Source organism: Mustela putorius, unplaced genomic scaffold (genome assembly GCF_011764305.1).
Source record: "Mustela putorius furo isolate JIRA1106 unplaced genomic scaffold, ASM1176430v1.1 tig00000253_pilon_pilon_pilon, whole genome shotgun sequence".
Lineage (NCBI taxonomy): Eukaryota > Metazoa > Chordata > Mammalia > Carnivora > Mustelidae > Mustela > Mustela putorius.
The window spans coordinates 3,827,468-3,855,278 of NW_025421329.1; positions in this window are offsets into that span (position 1 = coordinate 3,827,468).

Consider the following 27,811-nt stretch of genomic DNA (forward strand, 5'->3'; position numbering starts at 1 on the left):
GAAAGTGTGTGAGGAATGCCAGGGGATCAGAGATGGGCTCCATTTGTGCACACACAGAATGCATAGAGAGAAGAGAACAGGGTTTTGTCTCTGATGTTCCAGTCCCTTTTCACCTTTTCCTTATGGTGTGTTCTTCATTCTTTCCTGTCAAAGAGCATCTTACTCCTTCTCATGGTCACCCCTTAACCACAGTTGATGGTTTTTCCTGACTTTCATTAAATATCCCCAATCCCAGGAACATTTTCTGTTCAAGTCTCTCTCAAGTCTGTGTGAAAGAAGGGCAGAGTGCAGATGCTACTGGAGAAAATATTGGTCTGCATGTTAATCATGCACTTCAGTTTTCATGGTGGGTCCCTTTGGTTGCAAACCCAGTTGAAGTCAGATCAAGGTGGGTTGTACAACCAAACCTTGGAAAGGACAATGCCAAGTGATGATGTTCAGGACACGTTATTCCAAATATGGCACCTTGACATCTTGAATATTTTAAGCTAAAGGAGTATGAGAAAATGACAGAAGCAGGGAAGTCATTCTGACCTTCTTCCCAATGTTCTCCCTTGAAACAGGTCACAAACCCTCATGTGAGAAGTGTCCTCCCTTCACTCAGGGGAAAGAGCATCCTTATCTCTGAAGACAAAGGGATGGCAAGAAGGATCTTAGCAAAGAGGTCTTGCTGAGTTTCCCCCAGTTAGTTCTGCTTACCTCACACTCTTTGACCTATCGAATTCCTCCATGACCATCCACTCCTCATCAAACCCAACATAAATATACATAGGTATATTTGTTTCTATGGGTCTTTATTTCCTTATGAAGGCTACTGCATTATGTAAAACTTTCATTAACTAAATTTACATGGTTTTCTCCTATTCATCTGTCTTTGTGAGTTTAATTTCAGACCCAAACAGGGCCCCTAAGAGCATCCAGGAAAACTGTTTCCACCTCTGCTCCCTGATATGGATGAACCCAGGACTCATCCAAGTGAATGGCACTTGGTCTGTGCATGCCTACCTCTCTGTGATAATTTCATTTTCTCTCCCATAAAGAGGAAAGCTGAGGAAAGCTGCCCATGGCTGAGGCAGCTCCCAAGTTTTATATTTTACTGTTTCACAGAGAGATTTAGAATTCTTCCTGTTTCTCCCTCCAGGAGAATTCCCTGAATCAATCAAAGACGCAAAGTAATCACCTAGCAGCCCAAAATTGTCATTGAGATCATGGGGTTCCTAAAAGAAGGGATGTGTCAGGGCAGATGGCACCCTAGATATCTATGACACTTATTTTCAGCATCTTAATTAATAGCTCAATTCAGTCTCCAAGTCAAGCACATTATTGAATTTGCTGCATCTTAGGTGTTTCTAGACTTTTAAGCAATTACTGGTTGCCTTCTGTTTGGATGTGAATTTCTTTGGCCAGCAAGATCCCAAACCCTCCTGCTTCCTCTTGACTTATCTACCTGATTTCTGGTGTTTGTTCCTTTCTCTTGCCTCCCTACATACCCACCTGAATTGTAGGAATTCAAGAAGACCTACCTTTCCTTCTCTGATGGTAATTAGCTCACACCTTCTTTTCTCACTTTCTGCTTCTACTCCCAATCACCACCCTTTCTATAATTTATTGAGTTAGAACAGAATGATGACAGACAGCATGCTGCCTCATTAACTAGATATTATATTCTGTGTTCTTTGCTTCCCAACTAGATTCTAGGTCCCTGCCAACAGGGACCTTGTCAGATACTTTCTTCTGCTCTACCTCATACCATAATGTCAGATGTACAAGTTAGGTGTGCATAACAAAACATTCCAAAGCTTAGTAGCTTAAAATAACAGCCATTTATTTAGCTCATGTTTCTGTAAATTGATTATGTGAGGCTGGGCTTAGGTGGACTGCTCTGCTAACTTTGTCTGGGCTTGCTCACAGATCTGTGGTCAATTAATTGCCAACTAGGCTGTTCTGCTTCTGGAGTTGACTGGTTGTTTCCTGGAGTGGAGCAGGGTGGTGGGTCTGCCTGCTTCTCACCAGCCAGCACACTAGCCTGGGTTCATTTATGTAAAGGTGGAAGATTTTCCAGAATAGCGAGAGAGGAAAGGTCCAATGTACAAGCACTTTTTAAGCCTCTGCTCCTGTCACACTTGCAATTGTCCCATTGACCTATAGTCAAGGTCACAGTCAGTATAGGAGGAAAATAGCAGCATAGATAGAGGAAGGGGAGGAATTTTTGCCTGTTTTTGCACTGTTATATACAGCATATTATTCTAAGTTCTCGATTTAAAAAAAAAAATCTCCTGCTTAAATTTTATATTTTCTGTTTAAAATCCAGCTCTTAAAAAATTAGTAGAAGTGATTCTCTTGAAACAGTTTTCTCTCTGTCATCATGTTCTTTTTTAAGTTATTATTGGCTTTTTCCACACTGTATTTGCACTATTTCTCCCCCTCTCTCATTTCTCATTTGCTCCTTTTAATTGACTGGATGGAACCTATTTATCACGTTGAAGCTGGATCCAGCTCCTTAGGGTTTTTCGTGGGTACATGTATGCATGCGTGTATGTGTGCAAACATACACGTGTATGGTAAATAGGGAAATATTCTCCTTTACCAGGTTTTAATTTCCTGTTACAGGCCTATCTTGTTTTATGGTGCTTTGCTTCATTGTGCTTCATCGGTAGTGCATTTTTTACAAATTGAAGGTCAATGGCAGCCCTGCATCCAAGCAAGTGTCCCAGCACCAGTTTCCAACAGCATTTGCTCACTTTGTGTCTCTGTGTCACATTTTGGATATTCTTATAGTATTTCTAGCTTTGTCATTATTATTGTATTTTTTTTTATGGTGATCTGTGATCAGTGAACTTTGATGCTGCCATTGTAACTCTTTGGAGGCCCCATAAGCATGCGCATATAAGACAGCAAAGTTAACAGATACATGTCATGTGTGTTCTGAGGGCAGACATGGTAGAAATAGCAAGAGAACTAGAATCAGAAGTGCAGCTTGAGGATGTGGTTGAATTGCTGCTCTGTCATGACAAACTTTGAACTTTGGGGAGCTGCATCTTATAGGTGATCAAAGAAAGTGATAGAATATACTTGAGATGAATCTCTAAGTAGAATCTACTCCTGGGGAAGATGTTGTGAAGATTGTCAGAATGACAACGGAAGATTTAGAATAGCACATAAGCCTAGCTGACAGGGTCAGGGTTTGAGAGGACTGACTCTAGTTTTCTCCAAAGAAGGTTCACTATGTGGAAATGCTGTCAAACAGGATCACATGCTACAGAGAAATCATCATGAAAGGAAGAGATGCTGCAAACTTCCTTGTCCTCTTATTTTAAAAAAATTGTCACGGCCACCTCAACCTTCAACAACCACCCCCTGATCCATGAGCAGCCATGAATATCAAGGCAAGATCCTCAAAACAGTAAAACGATTACAACCTGCTGAAAGCTCAGATGATGGTCAGCATTTTTCAGCAATGAAGTATTTTTAAATTAAGTCACATGCATTTTTTAGACATAACGCTTTTGCATACTTAATAGACTATAGTACAGTATAAAAATAAATTTTATATGCACTGGGAAACTGAAAAATTCATTTGACTTGCTTTAATGTGATATTTGCTTTATTGCAATCCTCTGGAACTGAACCCACAATATCACTGAGATATGTTTCTAATTCAATATCACATTTTCCGGAGCTAAGTCAGGTTAGAATGGGAACAAACTAAATACACAACTTTTATGTGTGCTAATTTTCTCAACATTCTGTGCTAGGAAAAGCAATGTTACCAGAACTGGCTGGACAAGGCATTTATTACTTAGGCTTGCTTTGAAACACATTCGGGAAAACCATTTTGAGGCTGTAATGGTGGTAAACAGCCATGGTCCATTGGACTTGCAATTCAGCAGCCCAGAATGTTGACATTTACTTCCATATGTGACGCTCACCCCCACCAGAGAAGGCCCAAGCATGTCAATGAACATTCAGGTCAACAAAGTACTTGACCTATTTGGACCAATGATTATTCAACATAGATTTTGCTCCCTCGATTTAATGGCTCTAAGTAGAGAAATTTGTTGCACATCCAGAAATTATTCAGACTATTTTGGAAGAGTTATATCAAATTTTAGAACTTTTGGAGAAGAAAACCAAATAGTTTAAGAGTCAGCTTTGAAAAGGAGACCCAAAGGCATTGGATTTACGAAGACTGCTCAGCCAGCTCCATAAAGTCTCATCCCCATACTGAGTCCTCATTCTGTATCACTTGTAGAATTTTATTTCTTTAATGAAGCCATTACTAACACAAATATTTTTTCTCTCAGCCATTTCAAACAGCATTGGGAAGAAGTGGCACAGAGCTTTAGTTTAGATTTTGCCCAGAAGCAGACTCTGAGACAAGGACTTGCAGGCAGATACATTACTTGAGACACAGTCGCCCCAAGCATGATGAGGGAGTGCTGAGTGAGGCAGGAAAGCAGAGCCAATAGAGAACATGTGAATGAGTATTACTCAAGGGTGGGGTGGGGTTCGGGGACAGATGGACTCAACCCTGCTTAGTATTCAGGGTCAATGTCTCAGTGAGCAGAAAAGCTGGGTGCTCCTCTACTTGTTCTCATCCTCTGTTGGGTAACAGTCGTCCCCGGAGGCATCAACTCCCTTGCACCCCCTGGGAGCATCTTCTCATAGACGCACAAGCTGCAAAGGTGCTGGATAGCCCTCAAGCAGGTGAAAACAGGAAGAGGTGAGCTCAGGTGGGCTAGGGGGATGAAAGGCGTGACATCAGCAGCATCTGCTACATAAAACATGTCCTAATGAGTAAATCTGGGACTGAGAATCTGTTTTATGGTTAAACAGCTGCACAATGGTGGAAAACCACCTACTCTTCTAGCCTCAGTCTCTCAATCTGATAAATGAAGTCACTGGGCTATTTTTCTTGGCCAGGATAAGGTGGACTAGCCAAAAAGCCTGTAAGGAAAGATGGCATATTGGGAGGTCAAGAAACATGGGCTCTATTCTCTTTTTAAAATTGTGTTTTTAGGGACGCCTGGGTGGGTTCAATTGGTTAAGCATTTGCCTTTGGTTCAGGTCATTAACTCAGGGTCCTGGGGTCAAGTCCTGCATCGGGCTCCTCACTCAGGGAGGAACCTGCTTCTCTGCCTGCCACTCTCTGCTCTCTCTCTCTCTGACAAATAAAGAAATAAATAAAGTATTTTAAAAATATAAATAAAAAAATTAAATTATGTTTTTCATATTGCTGCCCTAATAAAATCCTAGTTCCATTTATAATTGTGAAAGTGACATATGAAAATCTTTTCCTCTGGTCAATTAAATATCCCCATTACTATGAGGCCCTGGTACATACTAAAGAGTTGGTTTGCAACAATGTCTATCTTCCTGCCTTCAGTCTGTGGATCAGTTGTGTCCCTGCTGGACATGGTTCAAGGCACCAGTGGAATAGAGGTCTACTCCATACATTTGTCCTTGTCCAGCAGTCATTAGGATTATGCCTCTGTCATGGAGGTTCCCAGGAATCTGAGAGGTGAGCCAGTTGGCTGAAGCATGTTTAGGGTCTCTGTTCAAGGGCTATTCATTACCATCCTATTGGTTAAAGCATTAATTAATATCCTATTGGTTAATGGATATCCACTAATATCTAATTGGTCAAGTGGTATTTATTAATATCCCATTGGTGAGGCCCAAAACAAATGGTGAAGTGCCCTCAGCCCACCATGAAGCCATGACAATGGTGGGAACACTTATTTATATAACCAGGAGGGAGCAAAGAATTGAGAGCAGCAGTGCTACCCACCACACCCTTCTCCTGTTCAAAGTCATCTTCCTCATGAGCCTCTTAATCACACCTGTTCTTTTGGCTTCTTCTGACCCCTCTGAACCCATTCGTTGCCTGCTTAGGTCTGTCTCCTGAGACTTATTCTCACCTGTCATGGCATTTCCTGTAGGGAAAATGTCTGTAGCAGACTGTTTTAGTCCCCTGTCATGGAACCGTTCCCCAGACGCCATTAGTATTGGCTGTTAATGGCTCATGGTTGCCCCCTCCCCAGAGAACTGCCCTCTGCTGATGAGATGTCCCACCCCAGGAGGGGAAACCCAGAGATATGGTTGATTTATGCAGAGTGCAAACTCTAGGTCCTCAAGGTCTCTAGGTCTCAAGGTGAGGACAGTTGGGTAATATAATTTATGCTCCAGAACACCCCTGGGAATGAAGCCAAGGCTAAATTTCCTTTGCAACTACAACCTTGCTTATGTCTTTCCCTATCCTCACTCCCTTGCCTTTTTCTCCTAAGAGAATATCCTCAAAAAAATCAAATGCATTCAAGTCCTTGTCTCAGGCTCTGCTTCTAGGGCATCTGACCTAAGACAGTACTCATTTTTTGACATGTCCTTTAGTACCCCCATGATATCTTGCACATTGTCCAAGCTGTAACTGTACATGAGATGAATAAAAGCTTATAAATTTTTCTTGTTCAGTACAGATGTCAGAAGCTTTCTGGAAGCCTGCATCCAACAGTCCCCAGTTACCTGCACTGGAATCTACTTCACATTTCTTCTTTCTGACCATGTGGCCATTGTAGTCCCTTATCCAATATCTTATATGATCTGCATATGTCTATAGCGTCTTCCTCATCCATCACTTACTGGAAGGCGCTGTATGTCGTCTGATAGATTTTAACCTGATGAGCCCCTGTGGACTCCTAGTGATGATGCTTCTTGTCTTGCCACACAAACAATGCAAGTTTCAAGGTCCTGGGGAGTGGAAACTGATCAGAGAGGGAGTAGAGACAGGTGAATGTGAACTTTGGAAAAGACACAGCTGTGTTCAAACACACTTCTGCCATTTACAAGCTGTTGTTTTGACCAGATTAGTTAAAATCTTAAAGCCTCAGTTCAGTTTCTATCCATGAAGGACAATGGTACTGGAAGGACTGCAATATTCTCCTTTGCATCCAGAAAAAGGCATGGTGACAGCTGCAATTTTCTATCATGCAATGAGCCGCCTTATAGCAGTGTCCTGAATCTTGTTTGTTTTAACCAGAGCACCAGAGATGATATGTGAATCTCAGGCAGGTCTGAGCCAGGAGTATCGACATGATGGCTTGCGGTCATTAAGTGCCTGCTAGGGGTCAGCCACCCTGCTCAGCCTTTTGCACAGGCTGCATTGGAATCCTGGCAACAACCTTGTGTTTGTCCATCTCCTGCTTCCTTGTTGCCTATGAGCAATTGATCTGCTAAGTGACCTTGAGAATGCTTGCAGCTATTGATTTCCATCTCAGGAAATCAAGGTTTGGAAGCAGGTGGCAGGATAGGACAAAGAATTGTAGACATGCATTGCCTGGAAGGACCAGGTGGTATGACAAAGCTTGCAGTGGGTGCCGAGTACCAGGTTAGAACACGGAGCTAAAAGGATCACAGGGTTGTGACCCCAGCCATGAGCCTATGGTCCATTCTTGCTTGCTTCCTGTAGAAGTAGTTCTTCATCATCTCTTCAAGACCGGCCAGTCCCATTGGTTCTCCTAAGAGTACACAATGTTCCAGTTATGGAATGGATCAGTCATGGTGATGAAAGGCACAACATAGGGAATCCAGTCAGTGGATTATAATAGCATTGTTTGGTGATACCTGGTGCTGTACTTGGGGTGAACACAACACAACATACAGAGTTGTCCACTCTATTGTACACCTGAAACTCATGTCACGTGATGAGTCCGTTATACTTCAGTGAAAAAATGGAGACTATAAATGCACATAGGCTCCCATGCCCTTTCCTTCTGTGAGTCCAGATCCTTTTTTCAGGCTCACCTTCCTGTTCAGATTTCTGCCTCCCCCCAACATGAATCGCCTGGGCTTTGGAAGGCTCCAACCCCAATGCAGAGGAAGAGAGACCAAAAAGATAAAAATACCCTCCTCGCCTTCATACCCAGGAAAACGTGCGGTTACAACTGAGATTTTCTCCAGGGCTCAAGCTGCCAGGAGCATGGCGCTTATTAGCAGTGTCCTGGATCTGAAATGAGAGCTCCGTGGGTTTTTTCCACATCCATGACTCCTATTGGCACCAAAGGCAGCTGTGTAAATCTCCAGCCCCTAAATCCTGCTTGGCAATTCCCCAGGGCTGCTCATTTATTATTAATTACAACCATTATTTATATAGAACTGGAGAGTTTTACGTCAAGGCTGGGACCCAGCTCGAACATAAAGCTGTGCAGGGAGCAGCTCATAGGCAAAGGAACACCAGGGATCGGTCCTCTGGTCTCTCCCCATCTCCTGCTCCCTCACCAACAGCAGAGGTGGAGAAAGGAGGAGGGAAGAGGTACGGGCAGGAAGTGGAGGGAGAAGCAGACCTAAGCATAACCTTTTATGCTCTGACAAGTTTCCTTTGGCTGCAGGGGAGCAGCTGAGGAAACAGAGAGGGTGACACACTCTGAAATTTTGGGGTTGGAAGGATACATCACTTTCTACATGCATTATTGTATTTCTCCAACAGCCAATCATGGAGCGTCCTTTAGGGCTAGGAGTAGGAAACGCAGGATGCATAACACAGACTTGGTCCCTACCCTCCTGGAACTTGCAAGCTAGCTGCATTAAAGTACAACAGTGAGACCAGCCAGAGCGGGTAGCCTGGGTGTGGGGTGGGAGGGGAAGGGGTGCAGCGGGGTGGTTGGGTCCCCAGGAGTGGGATTACAAGGCGGACAATTCCTGATAAGCCAAAGCTGCATGGTCATCATTTCTCACTCAGCATGGTGGTTTTCTAGACCTGGATTTTTGTTCTAAGTCTCCCTGAAGATGAACCCACGGGCTTTCTCTGCAACATCAATGGTGGTTGGCGCCCCTTGTTATTTAGAGCCCACTAATCTGGCATTCCACACACTCGGGCCCGTTCTGAGGCTTTTTACATAGAAACTTACATAATGGTCGTAACAACTTCAAGGCAGATTCTGTTATTGTTCTCATCTTACAGACAAGGAAACTGAGGCACAAATAGCTATCTTGCTGAGTTACACAGCTGTAAACTTGGGGTCCAAATTCAGGTAGTGTGGGTCTGGAAAGAACCTTGCAACCACAGTGTTCTTTGATTTGAAGGTGCTGCAGCCTCCCTTCCTTTTGTGTCCTATCACAGTGAACTATCATATATTCACCCAAGACAGGGTATTGAATCCGACCTCAGGCCTAGTGTTAAGAATACAGAGACAGCTTTGGTGGCTACGGGGAGTCCAGGGGAAGAGCAAATGGTGGGTAACTGCCTAATGGGTGTGGGCTTTCCTTTGGGGGTCATGAAAATGTTTGGAAAGTAGCTGGTTAAACAACAGTGTGAATGTACACTGTGTGCACAACAGTGTGAATGTACCACTGAGCTCTTCACTTCAAAATGGTTACTGTGGTATTATGTGTATTTCACTTGAATTTAGAAAGAAAAGAAGGATAAAGGTGAGAGGCCTGGAGGGCTGAGAGGGGCACCCACTTCATTCTAATGCTGTGGGAGACGGGCTCTAACGAAAGCTTCCACACATCTTAGGTATTGCTATGGGGATCCAGAGGAAGCAGGGATTTCGTTATTCAGCCTCAGTGGTCAGGGAAGCTTTCACAAAGCATTTTTGAGCTAAGCCTTAGCAACGATCACAAACCCAGAAACTTGCAACAGCCAGGAATGTAATATACGTGTGTTGTCAGCAGCAAGGTCGCAGGGTGTCACAAAGACCACCAAGTTCAAGTGTCCATGACCCTCCCAGGGATCTTCAAAGTTTTAAATGTTACACATGGTGGTGGCCAACAAAAGGACCCATTAGCTTCCTCTGGGCACATTGCTAAGGATTTTTGCCCCAGTCTTAAAGAATCAGGAAAAGAGCACCCAGGTGGTTCAGTGGGTTAAAGCCTCTGCCTTCAGCTCAGGTCATGATCCCAGAGTCCTGGGATAGAGACCCACATCGGGCTCTCTGCTCACTGGGGAGCCTTCTTCCCTTCCTCTCTCTCTCTGCCTGCCTCTCTGCCTACTTGTGATCTCTGTCTGTCAAATAAATAAATAAAATCTTAAAAAAAAAAAAAAGAAGAGGGAGAATTTTCATGGGGGAAGACACTGTTTAGGGGGGCATCTTAGCTTGGGTTATCCCAGAAACAGATCGTGGGAACAGTGTTGTCACACTAGTCATGTCTGTGGGCAACTGGAACATGACAGTTACCTAACAAGGGCAGAGAAAGCACTTCCCTGCAAAGCCATGGCCATTGGTGGTTGAAGGGAGCCTCCTGGGGTGCTAGCTCTCCAACCCCTGTACTGGTCCTGAGTGCTCATAGGGAGGGCTCCTGTGGCTGAAAACCACATGTACAAACAACAACCTCCCAAGCAAAGAGTCATAGGTGTTTCCAAAAAGCAGCCCTCAGTATGTGCACATGCCAACCTGGAGAGAAGGGGCCGGGCATGGACAGCATGGACAGCAATGTATGGAATGAGCTAAAATGCTTTGCCTTTGACATGCCACCATGTTGTTCTTGACTTCTTATCATCTATCTTCTTTCACCTCTTTTCTGCTGCCCTAATCAACAGCCATGATAATAATCATCTATCACAGATACAGAATGCTTCTTCCAGTGTATCAGGTGCCGTCCTATGTTCTATCCGTTCATCAGCTAATTTCTTTATTTGTTATTCAAACAGAACTTATTGAATACTCCCCCCAGCCAGGAGCTGCAATAGGTTCTGGGGATAAAATGATGAGCAGAACAGGCACCAGCTCTGCCCCTGCAGGGAGGATAGGCTAGTCAGGGGACAGGTATGAGTTGAACAATCAGATGAATAAAGCATGTGCTAGGATGAGGGTTTGGATGGATAAATTGCACTGGAGACCTGATTCATCTGGGGTTTGGAGAAAAGTGCTCAGAGAAATGGCCTTTCAGCTGAGACTTGGAGGATAGGCCAGAGAAAACTGAAAAGGTGGATCAGAGCACTTCAAGTGGAGGCAATAGCCGGTGCAAAGGTCCTGAGGGAAGATAGAACACGGAAAATTGGAGAAACGGAGAGTAGGCCCATGTGGCTCGGACATGGTGAACAAGACGGGTGGGAGGTGAGGACAGTACAGAGCAACCTTGGGGACTGTGAGGGACAAATTAAGAGTAAGTGAGCAGGAAGCCTCTGACAAGTTCAAACTACAGCAAAGGGGTAGAGGCGGGGGAATAATCTCATTGCATTTTAAAAAGATTGCTCTAGTTCTAGAGTTCAGAAAGCCTGGAGTAGATCAGCCACAATTTGGGAAAGCAATGGAGAACCACTCTAGGAATTTACCAATTTGTCCAATTCTATTGCCTCCATAGGATATCTTAGAGTCTCCCTTATGCTTTCTAATTAAATAGTTCAATCACTATGTAGGTGTTATCCTCTTGGAAACCTGCTCTGTGCTGGGTGCCGTCCAATAAACCAATCAATAGAACTAATTTGTGCTAATGGGGGGGAAAATGTATCCATTTTATCCCAGGGTTTCTGAACAGTGCTTTTGTGCAGTTATAAGAACAATATTCAGGACTTTGACACATTGGCTTGTGACCCACTAAGAGTCCTACAGGGAAGTCCTGTTGCCCACCTTTGTGCCATAGCACCAGCTCTGCTAGAAAGAAAGGGCTCTGGGTCAGGTCATCTTTCCCCATACAGACCACCTTGATCCCAAGATCACGTTCAAGGGGAAACAATGTGGAGATGTCTATTATGTTTATTCTTTTCAAACCTTAGCAGTTCTCCTACTCAAAGCCACTCTGGAGAGCTACACTGACTGATCTGGGATATTCTAGAAGGTGTCAGATGGTTTTGATAACCCACAAATCAGGATTATCGAATGGAATCTGGACACCAAGGAAAAGCTTCAAACAATGTTTTTTTTCCAATGTGATCCCTTATATTATGAAAAAATAATAGTCATTCTCATAAACCCAATTTATCCAAATATTGTAATCTATACGATTTTTTTTCCATTCTCACCTAAAATGAGTAACAAAAAAATCTCAAGGAATGTCATTGTCCTTATTTAAGGCAGACATTTACTGATGGCCTGACCTTGTTCTTCCATGAACTCAGTAACATGAATAGTGGAAAAATGTGATGTGTCGCCATTTTGAATATCCTCTCCCTTCTCCTGGGAACCCTCACCTGAAACTGGAGTGGGACCTCCCAACATAGAAGGTACCAAGCCCTTCAGAGAAATGTGTACCTCGTTGATGTTATTTCACCAAATGAGATAACTGTGCTCAGCAGCACTGATTCATGGTCTGTAGGAAACAGGGAGCAGCTGCAGAGATGGGGGGACTCTTCATCTCAGGTTCACGAGCTGGTGCTCTCAGCATGGGGACTTCATTTGGCTACTTGTTTTTGAGTGTATAGGTTTCCTGCTTGCTTTTGACTTCTTTGTCTTTTGTGATTGGCTAATTGTCAGAGGATAAAGAAAAACACTCCCAATGAAGCCGTTTTCATGTATTTTATCTTCTGAATACATGAAAAATGATGTTTATGAAGACACCTACCAGCAGACCCCTGTAGAGAAGTTATTTTGTGCCAAAAGCCTACTCAGATTGAGAATGTTGCAGAAACATTTGAAGCCTTGAAAGTTATGTTTTTCAAAAGCCCACAGAGGCTTTGATAAACGGTCTCTAAATCTGAACAATCTTGAGTTTGCTGTGGGTTCTGGTTTTTAGAAATACAAATCATTATTCTAGGGCCATGATAAGCTCTTCTTCACTCTCCTGGAAAACAGAGCAAGGAGAAATTAATGCACATTTCAGAAGAGAACATATTTTAGTCTCTCAAGAAAAACTTGGAAACACAAAAATATACATTAGTTAGGTCCTCCAATACATGTTCTAGATGAGTAATGCAGGTACTTCATGGGATAGTAGAAGCATGAGCAGGGTCTCATTTACCATCAGAATGATCTACTGAAGGAGTTTTCCTCACACTAGAGAAGCCTCTTTATACTTATGGAATATATGGCATTATGGACAAATGTGACCATAAGACAGCTTACCACTATGGTTTCAAAAGAGTGATGCTTAGGAACTTTTAACTTGAAATTATTATTTAATGTTAACAAGTTATTCTTCTTGGAGCCCATTAGAGGGGGGCTACTGATGTTCATTCTCAGCACCTTTCATATCTTAGGAGATACTAAAGCCTAGGATATCTTTTGTTCAATAGATCAGCACCTCTCAAACTCTCTTGAGCACATGAATCCCCTGGGGACCTTGTTAAAATGTAGGCTTTGATTTTACAGGATGCCAGTGGAGCCTGAGATTCTACATTTCTAACAAGCCTTTAAGCAAGGATGCCGCTGCTGAGACCACTCTTGGATAGAAAGGCTGTAGATGGCTTGTGTGTCAGGGACCTCCAGCCTATGCTGGGTAAACTTGACAAGTTGTCCAAACTCAAAATCTCCTTAACATTGTGAAATTATCTCTCTTTCCCCCCTCTTTAAAAACCACCAGCTAATTGGAAATAGCTCAGAAATGTATTTATAAAAGAAAGAAAGACCTTGTCTGGCGCGTGTAACCACTGTTACCATTATAGCATTTGTCAGTGGTTCTCAACCCTCACTCGGCATCAAAGTCGCCTGAGAACCTTTCATACACCACAGATGCTGGGACCCACCTCTCACAGGTTCAGTTTTGATTGACCTGAAGTTGAAGATGGGCATTGGTATTTCATAAAAGCTCCCCAGGTGATTCTGATGTGCGGTCAAGATTTAGAACCATTGGTTACCTATGGTTCAGGTATTTATAGTCACATAACTATAGAGAAACATACTTTTTATTTTTAAAGGAAAACAGAGTATACTCTTCATAGGTCTCCATCAGCTTTTTGAGTGACTGAAAATATTTCCCTGGAGGGACTCATACTCATTTAGTTGACCCATCTCCTTTTACTGAGATTTATCTTGTTTCCAATTTCTTTCTATTGTAAACAGCATTGCAGTGAATATCATTATACCTACATATTTGAGTACAAGTCCTTGGGTTAAATTCCTAGCAATGGAAGTGCTAGGACAATAGGACAAAATTTCTATCTATGTTGTGAAATTCTCTGTACTAATTTTCATTCCCATGAGCTGTTTCTGAATGCGCCCACGTTGTGATACCTCCTCTAATACCCAGTGTTATTCTTCTAAATTGGTCAAGTAGGTGAAAAATATCCCATTTCAATCGCCTTTATTTGTTTGATAGTGAAGTTGGGCACTTTTCATATGTTTATTGCCATTTGTACTTTCTCTATAAACTGCCTTTTTGCATTCCAGTGAGAGGGATATTTATATGTTAACAGACATATAATGCCCACCCAGAAACCTGTGGCCTGGCCCCAGAGATCACCACACAGGGACCCATAAGTGCCATGGCTTCCATATTTGCCCACATGAGGGGTGTCCTCTTGTCCCAGGAAGAGGCCAGAGGAAGCCAGAAGGGCCTCAAGATTATGTCCCAGGAGTTACCCTTAGTCAATGAAAGATGAAAGTTGGCAGATAGATGCTCCAACCTCCCTGGCCTGCAAGAGACAATTCTGCAATATTCTATACTCTGTGGGCATCCCTCACAAGGATGGAACTCCAGTTTACTACAGACGGAGCTCACTCTATACTGTTCCTCTTATCTTTTTTCCTCTCTTCTCTGTCTTACTCCCCCATTGCCTCACAAAGCTTCCTGCTAGATAAACTACTTTGACTAGTTGTATCATTTCAAACTGGCAGGGGGCAGTGGGGGAAAGATTCCAAATTAAGACCCTTAGGAATCCTCGTTTCTTCAGGTCAGTTGCACTATTCTAACTTGATGATATCCACTGTGTGCTGGTGGAGGCATGCCAGAGTATGTCCCGTGTGCCAAATCTCAAGAAGTCCTGAGACAGACAGCCACACAGAGACCTAAAGGGACACAGAAGACACTATTCATGAAACACTAGAATGCAACAGCACCATTTCCTAAGTCTGAAGCACCATGGCATATTTGGAATAGCTGTGGCATGCTGTTCCAAATGTAGTCTTCCACAAATATTACTCTTTGAGATGGGGTAAGAATGTGACATAGAGGAGGGCAGTAAAATGCAGAGGTGTATTCAAGGTTTGGGGAGGAGAGAGGTAAGATATATTCAGATTTAAAAATCACACTGGAGGGGTGGCTGGGTGGCTCAGTGGGTAAAGCCTCTGCCTTCTGCTCGGGTCATGATCCTGGGGTCCTGAGATTGAGCCCCGCGTCGGGCTCTCTGCTCAGTGGGGAGCCTGCTTCCTCCTCTCTCTGCCTGCCTCTCCACTTACTTGTGATCTCTCTCTGTCAAATAAATAAATAAAGTCTTTAAAAAAAATCATACTGGAGATTTTTGCCTACAAGATGTAGCTTGGGTGAAGATCGGTACAAAGACTTCTAGTGGGGTCAGTCAGGTCTGTCTCTAACATTGGTGGGCTGGGCAAAAGCATCAATGAAGGGTCCTTGCCAGCAGGTCTGGGCTCTCACAAGCCTGGGCTCTGTCCCAGAGATATGCTCAAGCTCCTTTCTGTCTTCTCTTCTTACTCATAAGCTGCAGTCTCTTGGTCACCCCTTGGGCCAAGGATTACATACACTCTGAATATGACCCATCTTAAAGAAAAAGACCTGGGGAATGGGATACATGCATGTCCTAGAAGTAGGCTTGGGGCCATTTGTATAGGAATTCTGGGGCTCTAAGAACCTGAATTTTGATCTAAAATTGCTCTGAGGTACTTGGGTGGCTCAATTGGTTGAGAATCTGGCTGTTGATTATGGTTTGGGTCATGATCTCAAGGTTGTGGGGTTGAGCCTCATGTTGGGCTCCATGCTGGACCCTAGAGTCTGCTTGGGATTCTCTTTCTCCCTCCCCTTGGACCCTTCCCCCTGCCCCCTGCTCTCTCTCTCTCCCTCTCTCTCTCTAAAAATTAAAAAAACAAAACAAAACAAAAAAACTACTCTGTCCAATAGACCAATATAGTGGTTTCATGCCACATGTGCTATTAAACACTTGAAGTATGTCTAGTACTACATGTTGAAAGGATGATAATATTGGGCTACACAATCTATTATTGAAATTTGAAACTTCCTGTGACGTCACTTTCAGGCTTTCAGTGCAGTCTGATAGCATACCCTGGCACTAGTCCTCAGATGAACTTTTGAGTACATAGCAGTAAAAATGAACACAAAGATGGAAGAATAAAGAAGTACCTAATGTTCGTTGTGCAATAAAAAGAGAGTTAAGGACAAGGGGTTCTTTGAAGTAAAATCTTAAGAGATGAGAGTTAGGAGTGGCACTGGAACATAAATATAAAGGACTCCTAAATCCTAGGGTGAACAAGTTCCTGCAGGCAGCCTTCTGGGCCCGGTGTGATGAGTAGCCTACAGAGTCTTAGTAATCTTAGCTGGGGTTAGTTCTGGTGGGGATGATGTTGCTGCCAATGATCTGACACTATTGTCTCAATTTCTCACAGGACAGACCATACATGGTCAGGATGCCTGTGAAAAAGATCTATCAACAACAGATTAGGATTATACATTTCTTTGGTTCCCTAGTTGTATAGATAGTGGCTGACAACAGTACTAAGAATGAATATAAAAACAATGGGAAGAGTTACACTTCAAAGATATGAATGGTTGCTGTATAGATGTAGGATCCTGGCTTTATTTTGAATGAAAACAACAGGAACTTGTAGGGTCAGGTGGATGAACACATGATATTACTGTGTAAATTAGTCACAAGTTCACAAGGGGCTGTTGTCTTTGACTCAACAGGAAATATACACACACGTTAGCTAGTAAGATATAAGAAATAATAATTTTGACTCACGTAATGAAAAGATAGCATAAAATTAGAAAACATTTCAATGACTTCATTAAATTAACTGAAGGGGACCATACAGTTATCTTAATAGATTCAAAAGGTTTTTGATAAAATTCCATACCCACTTCATGGTAAGAATTATTAAAATAAAACAAACAAGGAAAGCTAGAAATAAAGGGGAAGTTAATTTACCTAAAAGCAGATGCCAAAAAAAAGTTATTTCTAATGGTGAAATGTTAGAAACATTCCTCTTATTTCAGGAATAAAACAAAGATAGCCACTTTACTCACTTCTATTCACATTGTTGATAGATAATGTTTTAAGTAAGTAAAATCACATATAAACATTAAAAAGGAAGGAACAAAATACTCACTATTTAATGATGCTACGATTGTCTACATTGAAAAAAACCCCATTATACAAACTACTTATTATGACAAATTTAGCAAGATTTCTGGATACAAGATCACTATATATCAGTAACTATTAAAATATACTACTAATAATAAATTCATCCAAAAGAGCAACAAAATTCTAAGAAATAAATATTTATTGAAATAAGTACAATTTATTTTCTTATGGAGAAAAATGTAAGACTTTAGCGAAGTATGTGTAGAAGAATCTAAATAAAAGGAAAGATATACCATATTCATAGATAGGAAGTTGATATTGCAGCTACTCTGTGACCCAGCTTTACTTACAGACATATATCTTAGAAAAATTCTCAAGCACGAACACTGAACTATGTTCTAAGATATTAATTCAGAACAATTTATAATGAAAAAATAAAAATCAGATACCTTAATTTTCAATTAATAGAAGAAATACACACATAGATTATAATATTTAAATAAAATGGAATAATATATGCATTTAAAATTAATGAACTAGGCCTATATGTATCAATAAATGTGACTCTAAAAGAAAACATTGAGTACACTTTTTATGGGTATATATGTATTTAGTATAAGTATAAAATTATGGCTGAGAATAAAACCCACCAAATTCAAGTCATGATCACCTCCAACTGAGGGTTTCACCTGCATTTCTAGTATTTCATTATTCATTCAAAAAAAAAAAAGTATTTCATTATTCATTGAAAAAAAAAGAGAGAGAGAGAGAACATGGAATAAGCTGTGTTGATATTTGTTAAATTTGAGTGGTGTATTAGTTGCATCATTATTTTGTTTCATAATCAAGTGCTGTTGTCAATTTATTTCATCCTTGCTTGTTTCATCGTAGAAGTTTCACTTTCCATGAAGGGTGATCACCTACAAGGCAGGGCCTGTATCATATACTTCTGCTTCTCCCAAAGTCCCCAAGTCTGCTAAACTCAACAGGTGATGTGCAGTGAATACATTTGTTCCAGTTCTGTTGAAAGATAGGTAAAGCTCTAAGTTGTGATGAAAACTGGCAATTGTCAGTTGCTTTCTCAGTGTTATCCTAGCATGACTTTGTGTTGAGACCTCTCGTGGTTTCTTCTCATTGATAAGACTTTAATCCAAAATAAATTGCAATCTCAACAGTGTTGACTGGAGAGTGGTGAACTCCATCAAATGACCTCTTGTGTGTAGGGAAACTTTGTAACTGGTGCTAAATGTATAGATACAATGTTCCTGACTAAGAGGCCATCTTGCAATGTTCCTGACTAAGAGGCCATCTTGGATGAATCGATTTTTTATAGTTTATTTTAAGATTTTATTTATTTATTTGAGAGAGAGAGAGAGTGAAAGCATGAGCAGAGGGGAGGGGTAGAGTGGGAGCGAGGGGCAAAGGATGAGGGAGGGACAGAGAGTGAGAGAGAAGCAGACTCCCCACCAAGCAGGGAGCCCCTTGATCAGGATCCTGAGAGCATGATCTGAGCTGAAGGCAGACAATTAACCAACTGAGGCAACCAAAAACCCCTGGATAAATCTAATTTTTAAGAAATCCTGAGTACTTCCTCCCTTTCTAGGTCTTCTGAGAGAGAAGTTTAAGAATTAATGACAAAGCTTTTACAGGCTTTATGGCAGAAAAATGGTAATGAGTCCACTGTGCAGCTAAGTGTAGTGGAATCCTAGTCAGTTATGAATGCAGTGCCTATAGTGGTCTACCTGCTAAACGTCTGTGCTGATTACATGGTATCAGATATTTGTAAAGGACAAATGGTCACTTGTCACATCATATCCTTAAGTCAATGTTGAAAGGGAAGAGATCATCAATGACAGGAACTCAAAAACCAGGCATATTCTACTGGGCAGGTGTTTGGGTGTGTAAATAAAGTGGACCAACCAGGTGAGCAGGGGCACCAGGAATCCAGACATAGATTCTGGCCTGGAACAACTGAGAAGAGAGATCATTTGATGGTGTTTTAGATATGGGGGTTGAGGATCCTCAGTTTTAAGAAAAAAGGCCAGGAGCTCAGTTACTGTCCCTATGAGACATGACAAAATAAAGAACAGAAGCGTGCTGGGCCTATGACAAGATAAGAAACTCAGCATCAGGGGACTAAAGGACAGAAACCAATAGTGCAATCTACTACATTGCACCAAAAATACTCCATTCCTCAACACACAGATACAGACAGACACACACACACACACACACACACACACCCATGGTCCAGTATCTGAAATTTTACCAACACATGGTACCTTTGGACTAGATGCTGTCTTTGATAAAGCTCTTATGAAAATGCAAATATGTCAGCTGAAAGTTAACACATGGAGACTTTAATAGTCCTTTAAATGAAAGGAAAGTCATATTTTATTGATCCTAGCCTGCACTACATAAAATTCTATAAGGGAGCTCTTGTTATACCCAGATATTTTATGAGAAAACTATAGTTGGGCAAAAGGTAATTAAATATTGCTAAGGGTCCTGTGGCTGTCAGCTGGGATTTAAATCCAGATCCCTGTGTCAACAAGTCTCTTGTACTTGCCATGATAGCATGCTGCCTCTCGCATTAGAGAATTAAGAACAGACCATTCCCTGAAATTACTACCTGGGAGAATAATTTTGATGAGGACCGAGGAGCAGACCAAATCAAGGAGGCCCTCACAATGGGTATGAGTGGAATCTGCAGGAGATCTAGACCGCTGATGGGGTGATGCCAAAGGCAAAACAAGCCTACCTCACCATTTGCTCTTGGCTATTTCTACTGTCAAGCTTGGTAATCTCACAGAATTGCCAGGCATGGTTCTTTTTCCAAGACATGGCAGAGAAGCAAAAGTCCCATTGACCCCTATTGCTGTTCTGATAATCCCCAGCATTTTAGTACTCAGGATTTCCCCCCTTCCCAGACTGGTAAGACAGAAATGATGTCCTTTGTTAGGCTTTGAAAACCCCATGGACAGTTTCCTGGGCCTGTAGTCTGACTTTGCAGAAGGAGCAGACAGTACCTGCCAGTGGAAATTTAAAGAGCTTTTGGTTAGTCCTGGTTCTGAGATTAGCATCAAAGGCTAAATAAATAATGTAATGTTCCTAATCACAAAGTCATGCAGATAGCAATTAGAACTGCATTACGGGGATTACTCATGTCGATCTCTGTACCTGAGATCAAACTTGGCTAATTTGCCACTCTTAGTTTAATTCCATCAATTAGAGAAATAAATTGCCAATAAAAGCTCATTTTTTAAAAAAAGGTTGGTTTTAAGCTTTTATAAAATACTTGGGCAAAAGCATAGAGAAGAGCTTCCTAAGTGACTGCTAATTCGTCAAGATGGGGAGAGGGATGCTGTGAAAATTATGGCTCCAGACAATAGCTGAATACTACACTTAGTGAGAAAACAAGAAGGATGGGCAAAATTTGCTGGGGTTTTCTAAAACAAAGCATTTCAGCTTAGATTGGGAATATATGTGAAGATATTAAATATATACTGGGTGTTGGGCTTCAAACATAATATTAAAATGGGCTGACAGGAAAAGATTGAACCTTTTAATTTGAGCATCCATTCTGTTGCCAAATATTTATTGAGCTTTGGGTGTATACTGAGTTCTGGAAAGATAGTGACAGACTCCATGGCATGGTCCTTGCCTTCATGGAGCCGGCAGCCTTGCTGAAGAGATGGTCATTAGCAAATAAAAACACAGATAAGAACAGAATTATTATATGAAGAGAAGAGAAATTGTATTCAGAGAAGTAGGTGTGAGGGAAGCAATGGGTGCATGCAATTGAATAGGCATGAGTTCGATGGAAGAGATCGGAAGAATGACTTGAGTAATTGTTCAGAGTTTGCCAGGTGAAGGAGATCATTCCAAGAAGAAGGAATGGCCTGTCAAAAGGTCAAGAAGCAGAAAAAACATGGAAGGATCTGACAGAAGGTCAGACCACACAAACAGAGTGGCTGGTATTTACTGAGCACTGACACCACATAAAGCATCTCTCAACATTATCTCATTTAATTGAATCATCCCCATTTTACTGATTTGGCTTCATGAGACTGAGTTACTTGCTCAAGGCCACAGAATCAGTAAGCCTTCTATTTTAGTACCCAGAAATGCCCCGAGGGTCTGGGAAGAAATCACCTTAACTTTTCTTTTCAAGGAGAGGGATGTGTGATGGAAGAATATTGGTTGCAAGGTGAGCTCCTGTGGCCTCTTCCAGACCCTAATGGACATTTAACCCCGACGCATGAGAAATACATGAATGCCCTCAGGGCTTCCATTAGTAGTGCAATAAATAGGACAAATACACGGACACCACAGCCCAAGAAGGATCCCACATACATCACTAACAATGGCCTGAGAAAGGAGAACACTAGAGGGAGCAGAAGGTAGGCTCCTGCAGTTATACGGGACCAGAATTGTGAATGCTAAGAAAAGTGAGGAAAAGAGGGACCAGGATGAAAGCATGTCTGGAACTTGGCAACTGACAGGCTAAGGGCAGGAGAGGGAGGAGCAAGGAAGAAGGGGAAGTCCAAGATTTCACTGAAGAGCTGAGTCCAGGTGACTGGTTGGGAGAGACAGAGCTCAGTGGAAAGAAAGAAGTCAGAAAGAGGAGCCTGTGCATCTGCATGGTGGAGGTGAAGAGGGCATGGACCTGGGTGAGAGGTTAACCAACGTAAGCTCAAGGATCCCTAGCTCTGGTGCTAATGGTCCTGTTTTGACAGTAGGCCAGACATTGATATCCTGGTTAGCCTCTTCTCCTCCTAAAGTGTGGGCCTTCCTATTCTGTTGCCCTTCTGTGGATGCCTTCCCAAAGAGTTCAGTAACATGTCTTTTCTGTGCCCCATGGACTTTGAACATTCCTCCATCACAACACCTTGTGCCACTTGTACTGAAGCTCCTTTCCATGTGTCTTGGTCTTCCCAGCTAGGCTGAAACTTGCTATGGCCAAGGACTATGTCTCATGTCTTAGCCATAGTTTGTTTCCCCCACATTTGGTATGGCTCCTGGCACTTGTCAGAAGCTCACAATGATGCCTGAAAAGGGGCCACTTATTCAAGGTCTGTCATCCATTACATTTGCTTGGAGGGTGGACGCGGGGATAAAATATAAAGTATAGAAATTGTGCTTTGAGACAGAAAGTCTTGGGTCTGGAAGGAGCCTCACTAGCCATTCAGCCAGACCTCCTTATTATACAGAAGATGAAATTCAAGTCTCCAACACAGGAACTGAATTTTCCAAGATTTCAGGGCTTGGATGAAAAATCTAGCTTTCAGGACTCAGTGTCTCCCTAGCCCCACAGACATCAACACCAAAGTGTTCTTTCCAAGTTTCTTCTCAGTTTCTTGCTGCTTAAAGCCCATCATGATTTTCACCAGGATGTCTTCGAAGAGCAAAGTGAGGGCCTAGAGAAAGAAAGCAGGACCAAGGGCATAGCCTCTTACCCAAGCCTCAATCTCCCCAGTGCACTCTAAGTGTGTATTTATGTATAGGGTTATGAGTTATGGTTTTCCTCCAAACTGGAATATAAATCCCATGAAAGCAAGGAGCAGGTCTGTGTTGTTGGTTTCTGTTTGTATGGTTATGGCTGTGTGGTTGGCACATGGTAGCCAACCAATAAATACGGTTTGCAGGATTAAATAAGTAAATGAATAGCCCCTCTCCTTAATTTTCAATTCAGTAACTCTATTATGCTCCAGGGGAATTACAAGCCTCTCAATCTCTCTTGTACCTACTGACCTCTGTGGCCCAAACTTCTAGGTGAAGAATGACTGGTTAAACACATGGCCAGGAAAGCTATGAATTCAGGGCTTGTCAACTTTCCTATTTTATCAAATGCAGTCAGAACTCAGGAATTTCTTTTAATCCCAGGCTTTGTGAAGAAATAACATGCATTATTTAAAGAACAACAACAAAAATAAACCCTTGTTAATATTGCATATCCATTTGCAAGCAGAAGATTAATACAATAATAACATCTTGGGTATGAAAAACACTCTGTAAAATGCAAACCTTGCTGAGCGAAATTGCCTTCCTTCTTGGAGAAGAGTCACAGGAGGCTGGAGAGCAAATTATTTTTCTCAGCTCTGGGTCCTTTAGGGCATCAAATCTTCCCGAAAAGGATTATGCATCATGGAAAGTGTTAATGTACCTAATAAGGTACATTCCATTTCTTTCTGATGAATTCTTTAAAATCAATAAAGGTACTTAACAGTTAAGAATTACATCAGGCCACATTGCAATACCAGGAATCTCTTAGATTGATATAATACCTATCTTCAGCAAGACGTTTTGAAGAAATCATAGAGGATGAATAGGTTTTCCTCTGTGGGAACCCAGTGAATCATGTCAATTTAGGGTGTTTTTCTCCTTGTGGACTCACTGAGCTGTGGGTAGGATGGAGCTTATGCAAGTATCACTCAAGTTTTCTGCATGTTTAGCGTTCTATTGGTATGTGTCAAAAATATGGAAGTTCAATAAGTAAGTGTCCAAAAAGTGGCTGAAGGATGGGGCAAAAATCCTAATGGACAGAGAGTCTGATGTAGTAGTTACCGGGGGAGATGAGACAGGAAGATGGAAAAGGTTGAATATCTTTGCAAGACAAAAACGCAAAAAAAAAAAGCCACAAGACAGCCCTTTGAACAATCCATTCATGAAGGGAAAGCTGGAGGTGCTGAGGGTTCAGGGAAGGGAGTTTCCCACTGGGGCTCGTGTGTATGTAAGAAGAGAGTTGACCCTTGAAGGGAAGAAATCTGATCAGAAGAATGAGCACGGAGATTATTCCAAGAGGCATCCAAGGATGACACAGGATTTGTGTTGGTTATGACTTCCTTGCAAAGTTTGTGTATTTCAAACTCATTCATGAGGATGACAATCAACGGTGCAATGTCAAAACCTGCATAGGTATCATTAGATGAGAGAAAGGAAATAGAAAGTACATGTTTACCAAGTTTGGGGTACCAGCCTGAGCTTCAAGGATACTTGCTATGCCATGTTTCTCTACCTTAACTTCTGTAACCCTTATAGCCATAGAGGATCCTATAACTAGAATATTCTATTGGCTTCATGATTTATAATTTGATATCTTAATTATACTAGGGTCTTTTGCTGAAAAAAACTGCTCCAACATGAAACAGCACAGAACAGGTCCTCCTTGATCCCTACTGAGGATATGAAGCTACCAAGAAGCACAGAAGTCACCCACTTTGTAAAATTGAACCACCTTTAATCAATTACCTACAGATATGTGTACAGTGGACAGAACAATGAAAACCCGCTTCCCTGAGTGGGTGCCCCATGCTGTGAGGTATCTCAGCACCGAGTCAAGCTGATCCCTTGGAACCGTGAGCATACTCTAACCAGGCACTTGGAGGGAAGAAGAGGCATTTATGGGAATGGTGCCACCTGAGAAAGCTCCCAAGCGGTGGGGTTTAGGGGAGAAACAAAACAGTTTGGTTAAATCCACTGTGTATCTTCAAAAGTTTGCATTCTCTCTGCTTATATACACAGGGCTTTCTTAGAATGTGCACTTGTAGAGAGAGTACCTCTGTGGCTGTCAGCACTTCCATCATTTTCTTAAAGCTAATAGAAAGATGATAGTTAAAATCTACCAGGACACTTCTATGGCTTCATAAACACCCCCTCTTCCACCTCCATACTAATTAATTTCAGTTCTAATCACTTTATTCTCTCTGTGAAACAAAACATCTAAATTTGTCCCTCACAATCTTTATCTACCTTCAGATTCCTAAAAATACCTCAAAACATGCATAAACATAAGGTTCTGAGGAGTAAGCTTTATCTCTTAACCCTTAGCATTTTTCAGCTTGAGAACTTCATTGTCAGAGAAATCAGACCCAAAGCGTTCTCTCTTTAGCCAAAGAAATATTTCCCATATCTCTTGATGTTGTTTATTCAAAGGAGATTTTCTTATTTTGGTTTCAGGTCACATTAATTACACTCTTTATTTCTTTCCCTTCTCCCATCTGTTCTTGCTATCTCCTGAATATATTTCCTACTAGCAGAAAGCTCTAGATGATGAATAGAATCTTAACCTTTAAGATTGTAACAGGCTTTCAGGCACTGATGTCTAAATTTTGTGTTTGCTGATAACAGTAGGTTTTTTAATACAAGAAAATGTTCTAAGCATCAAATGAGAGGGAAAAAAATTGTAGTTTTTTGATCAGAGACTCACACAACAACCTATCCTTTTTAGAGTAGCTACCTAACAGCTTGGACTGTGCACTAGCAAAAGAAAGCAGTGAAAAGCATGAACCTGACTAGAAACAGTAAAGAAGCTTTCAAACATGTTCCTAATTCTTAAGCAAAATACTTGAGAAATGTTATGCAAATAATGATTGTGATAACAGTGTGGTGATGAAAAAAATTGAGTGGGGAGTAAGAAAGTTTGGGTTCTAATCCCTGGCTTACTTTTAACCTAGATATTTGATCTTTGGTTTGCCACCTTTCTGTGGAGTGACTTCTTCATTTGTGGAATGGAAAGTTGAATGAAAAAAATAATCTCAGTCCTTTTCTAGTTTTTGTAAACTAGAAAACTAGATGTTATCATTCTAAGGTACTCACCAGTAAAATGGTACCAGTGCCAGTACCACTCACTCAGAACTCTGAGTTTCTCTCTTCTTGCATTATGCAAATCTAAAAACTGTCAGCATATAGACAAGGGAGGGTCATGTTTCATGGTATGATTCGTTGCTCTACTTTTGGAGGCAGAAAGAGAGTGTGGGGAGGTGTTGTATTCAAAGATGTCAGAGTTCTGTGCAAAACACAGAACACAGGGTTGGGTAAGCATGAGTACTGTAAAGGTAACCACCATGGTGGGCCATTTGCTAAGATTCAGAATCAATATGTTTCAACGTTGAGAGGACCTTCTGAAGTATCCAAATGGATGTCATTAATGGTTGAATAAAGTTTGTTTTGTTTTGTTTTTAATATGACTAATTTCTTTAATTGTTGACAAAGTTACAATAATTTCTAAAAATCCACCTTGTAGCTGTGAAATAAGAGCATTTATATATTTTCCTCTGGTTCCTGGCAGTGTTCCTAAAATCCTCATGATTTCCTACACGTTAAGAATAATAGGACCATTTTTGTTCTGATATTTAGTCTTTGTTCATGGTCCCTAGAACAGAGCTCCCAAATCCCTTGGAACTTCCTGATAGGGTGTCTTTTGCTTTAATGAGAGAATGTGTTATGGGCTCCCAGATGGAGGCGAGTCACTAGAAAAATCAAGGCATGATTAGAAGTTTGGAAATTTCAGCCCCTACCCCTATTCTCTAGGAAAGGGAGGAAGGGGAGAAATTGAGTTAATGATGAATCGTGCCTACGGATGCCTATGGATGAAGCTTCCATAAATTCCCAAACATAAGGGCTTGTAAGAGCTTGGACCTGGTGAACACATCTGTGTAACAGGAGAATGGAACACTCTAATTCCAATGGGACTGAAGTTCCTGTGCTTGGGACCCTTCTAGACCTTGCCCTATCATCTCTTCATCTATCTGTTCATTGGTATCCTTTATCATATCCTTGACTATATAATAGACTGGTAAACATAATTAAAAGTTTCCCTGAGTTCTGTGAACTGGCAAATGAGTGAATCCATGGAGGAGGTCACAGGGACCTCTGATTCATAGCCAGAGGGACAGAAGTTGTGGGTAATCTGGGGACCTACTAGTTGGACTTGACATCTGTGGGGTGTGAGCAGTCTCCTGTGGGACTGAGCTGTTAACCTGTGGGGTCTACAGAGTGTGGGCTGGAGTTACGGAGTGAAGCTTATCTTGAGAATAATTGCAAAGAGCATTACACTGTGGTTTTGAGATGTCAATCATTTATTCTTCTAATGTCTATGGATAGTGGCTGGCCAAAAAAAAGTAGTTCAGGCTATTGTGAAAGCCTTGGTTCTCAGCCACCTCAATATTTTGAAAGGTAGAGCTTATGTGAGACTGGCCTTTTTCCAGTTACCCCTCTTAACTCTTCTTTCTACTTCAGTCCTCCCTCTCTCCCTTCTGTTCCTCATACTCAGAGGTCACACAAAGGGAGTAAGAAGCCTAGCTTTTTCCATATTGACTAATGGTTAAATTTGGATTATATCTGTAGAGCTAAGTCAATTATATGACTGCTGAGTTGTCATGGGATTGATTTATGGTTGATGAAGTCTAGTTGGTTCTTCACTTCCATATTTGGTATTCTGCCATCAGATAATATGAAAAACTCAATTGATTGTCATGGAGAGGTTGAGTTGATTGCTTTGTATCTTAGTTTTGCTCAATCAATCAGTGTCCCTGTATTCATCACTGACATTTTGGCAGCATAGGAATTAAGGCACTACTTGCACTGTTCATGGGTAATGAATGCTTTGAACTTCAGAGAAGCAATTATCTACACAAATCCAATTTATTTTAAAATTTTCCCCAGATTATGTCTTTTTCAGGAAAACACAAAATACTCTTCCTTATATGTTCCATGGTTTAAAAATTTAGCTCTCAAAATGGACCAGCTCTTTGAATAGTAATATATAATTTAGGATTCATAGTAGTAGCAGTAATTAATTTATAGGGGTGTATTTGAAGAAGATGGAATTCATTGTACAGTAAACAAATGTATGTGGCTAAAAATCACTCAGGACCCTGTGTA